We start from the raw sequence: 4,189 nt of genomic DNA, 5'->3' as shown, positions 1-4,189 counted from the left end.
GTATTTACACTAGGAAATTACTCTCTTTAAGAAAGTTCATTAAGATTGTCTTTTCTGAATTGTCTTTTCTCATGTTTTCATGAGAATCTTTTCACATGTTTCTCATAGTTTATGTAAGAAATACATCTCTGAGGAGAGGTAACATCTGAATATCCGTAGGTACAGACTTATATAAAATATTATACTTAAATAGGTCCAATGTTCTGAATTATCTCCTCCCTAAAGGATCTCTCTCTCTCTCTGTGTCTCTGTCTTTCATTTTAAAGGCTATAGATTATAAATAAAATTAAGGCCAAACATAAAATAAATCAGATTGCACATTTTTTTTCTGATAGAAAGCATATTTGCAGCTAGCTGCATTATTTGTAAGCAAAACATTTAATGAATAACTATTATTTATTTTATTTTGTAATTTTTAAAAGATAATTTTACCATTCACAGAATTTGGTATTATTAACAGTTCTAGTAATATACACAATGATAATCTTAATGATTCAAAGGTGTTAGAGGATATCTAGCCTGGTCCCTTAATTTGTAGAGGTTGGAGACACACTCCGTAGGGCTTGTTTCCTCAGGCTGACCTAGACACTTTATAACAGAAGAGACATGGGTGCTGACTACGCCCACATTCTATTTATAATTTCTGGGTGTGTTATTGGTTTGTCTACTTTTGTATTTAAAAAATTCTAAAACTTCGTTATACTATTAAAAACTAGCATGAGTATACATCGTAGGGGTGCATTCTTTGCCCTTTACTATTCAGTTATTTTCCGAATTAAACATGCTCATCATTTAGCTACTCTGACAGAACTCTTATTCATGAATGCTTGGCTCTGGCTCTTTATGGTGTATAATAGCTTACTTCAGAAATGGTAGACTGACCTTTTGCCATATTTTAAATAATCTTTTCTAGCCCTTTAATATTAAGTTTGAATTATTGAGTTTTCAGGGGAAAATACATGCAAGTAAAATCTCTGACCTTTGTGTGGATTTCATATACATTTTCTCGTTTCCAGCTGCTCTTGAAACACAAAGATAGTTTGATTATGTTTCTTAATTTTTAGTCAATAAATTCATCATTGGGTGATTTATAACATTATTGCTTCTTCAGGTGACTGAACTTTAGGACACAGCTGCACCATTGTTCTGGCCAACATAATTGTTTGTAAAGCTGGGGAAAACATTTGTGGATGAGTACATTTTGGGAAACTTTGTGTAACATGCAAGTATAAATAAGCTTTCTATGCATGACTCACTGCCATATCTTTGTAGACAGACCGAGGAGAGGAAATAAAAACTCTGCATTTTGGTAATTCTTTTCTTGTGGAATAACTTGTTAATACACAGAAAGGCATTTCAAGTTTTGATTTAAATTGGAATGGGTTAATCAAATGAGTATTGGAGTGCCATGTTCAGATATGAACATGTATAGACTGATACTTCACAAAATGCTTTCTAACATTTAAATTGGTGAAGCCAAAGCTACCACTCTGTAAGACAGATAAATACTATTAACTTGAATTGACTAGAGCATAAACTGAGATTCAGAAGGTTTAAGACTTGATTGACAGACACATTGATCATGATGCTGATCAAAGATAATGAATCAATCAACTCTATTTGATGAAATCACATCAATGTCTTGGTTATTACATTAGTGAAAGAGTGCTTTATTTGTAGTTATCCTTCCATTCTCACACAGGCATGTTAATTTATGTCATTCACAGATTTAGTCAGAAAACTGTAAAAAGTTTCATTGTTTCTTTCTGCAGCCTCATAGCATTTTCAGGATTTTCAAAATATTGGAAGACACAATGAGATATGGCCTATTTCAGTAATTTAATTGGTTAGACAATTCTACAGACTACAAATCACATTTTTAGTGGTTTTAACTTTGTTTTCATTCTTCATAGGTATAAATTCATATATAGTTTAAAAAATTACACCAAGGAGCATAAAAATTTTTCAAGACTCAAGATTCACTTGTTTAAGGCAGAAATTAATTAATACTATTTACCAAATTGCATAAACTCAGCTAGTTGGAGAATAATCTACATAATTAAGTCTGGTTTAATTTAAAAAGAAAAGCAAACGTAAGAAAGTATAAATTTTCCACCATCATATCTTTTCAACAATATACATTTTCTACCAGCACATCTCTTCAACAATGTATTGAAGCTCATATGCTGAAAAAGGCAATTCTTATGCGTCTATTGAACATTATTGTGGGAAAATGTCTCTGGAAGACACAATTTAAAGAGATGCCAATCCAGATCACATTCCGTGTTTTCTTTGAAAAAACAAACAAACAAACAAAACGGTAGGTGAAGCTCTTGCTCACTTCCACAATGCAAATAATTGAATGTGTAGAAAAAGATTGAGAAAGGGGTTGCCTATCTAGGAAGACAGTAACTGCAGTTCTAAGTAAACTGATAGACTTAAGTCGTGTAATATCTACATAGTTTTCAAATAATTTCTTCACAGAACTCCTTCACTCAGCCATTGCGAAAGGTTTTGAAATTATTTCTATGGGATTCTGTTCCCTGGTTGACTAAGTTGAAACGTGCAGGTGTATGGCTCGGCAAAGATCATACTCACTCCCTGTTTTTCCTCTGTTCTTGTTATTTGAGTCACCAATTTGAAATGCACCATTACCACCAAATAACTATTTAGCAGTACACAATCACACAATTGTGTGAAGAAACAAACATAATGAGGGACGTTGGGGAAATAGGATCCTTTATTCAGGGTATCTATCCTGCACTGAAATGACGGAGGCTTCTGTAGCTTTTGTAACAGAGTATCTTCTCAACAATTACCTTCAGCTAATGGCATGCTAAACTGGACAGGAAATCAAGTCTTGGAATGAATGGATCCATTGGTCCAAGTGACAGAGGGTCTAGCACAGTTTTTACATGGCCTCAAAGGAGCCAATGTTCTCATTATACAATTATAGCTCCACTAAATTAAAGAATATTGATGTCTTCTCTGATTTTATATTATTACTTTTTCAATTCAGTATTAGTAAATGACATACGTTATTACTTGGATATGTAAATGTTGGGTATTTCTTTTTATCACTCTAACACCTCTTCTTTATTTCCCAGATCACATGGTGTTTGTCAGCTAACATTAGACTTAAGGTGATCACTCACAAAATGCTGTCATTGTTATATAAAAATTACCGTAAAAATCTGAAATTGTTTTCTGAACATAGATCTAGAAATATCACTTTAGATGAATCTTACAAGGGGACTCAAGAAAAATATTATTAATTAATGAAGGTCAAGATGCCAAATAATTTATACCTAAGATGTTTTATTTTTCAGTGAATCAAAGTTTAATCACATTTAGCCCTCAAAAGGATATATATATATATTTTATGTGCATAAATATATATATAATTTTTTTACTACATGCTCAAATGAGATGATTTCTACTTTCTTCTAGGACAGTAGCTGGAATCTTCTGCCATACCTGCCTCCGGAGCATGTAGTGCTATGCTTCGTAAAATGCAATGGGAAAGTTGAAACGCATTACCTTGAGAAGCCTCATAGCATTTTCCCCATACATTCGGTGTGGTCAAATATGACAGGCCAAGAAACATCATCATTCCTGGAAAACTCCCCCAACTGGAAACACACAATTCATAATACAACTGAAACACAATTCCTTCAGACATTAGAATGCAGATAGCTTCTTCACTTTCGGTAGAAAGGTTTTGAGGAAAACTTATGAAGTGTTTTGAGGTGTACAGCTTTTTGTCGTTTCACCCAGTCACTTGTTCCATCATTTAAGAAAGAGACTAACTCAAGGGCATGCGTGTGAGTTGCAGTGTGCACCAATGACACTTGGAGAGTCCAGATGGTATGACGTCTGAATGAGTGCAAGGAGTGATCAAGGTAATAGACAATGAGTTGGCTGCACAGATTTTAACAGGAAGTATTTAATAATACTAAACATAATTTCCCAAACCTTACATAATCCCCCAAAATCCATCAATAGGACAGATGATAAAATGTTATGTTTCTATATATGGAATATCAGGCAACTGTTAAAAAAGACGTGTTTTAGATCCATGTGCACGAAGATTATTCATAATGTATTAAGAAAAAATGGTGGTGATGTACTACAAAAATCATGATCATTTATAAATGAAAACACTAAGTGTACATGTTTGTATATGTTT

Source organism: Trachypithecus francoisi, unplaced genomic scaffold (assembly GCF_009764315.1).
Source record: "Trachypithecus francoisi isolate TF-2019V2 unplaced genomic scaffold, Tfra_2.0 Lachesis_group9, whole genome shotgun sequence".
In the NCBI taxonomy this organism is placed as follows: domain Eukaryota; kingdom Metazoa; phylum Chordata; class Mammalia; order Primates; family Cercopithecidae; genus Trachypithecus; species Trachypithecus francoisi.
The sequence above is the reverse complement of the archived record's forward strand: the minus strand, read 5'-3'. Positions refer to the sequence as shown.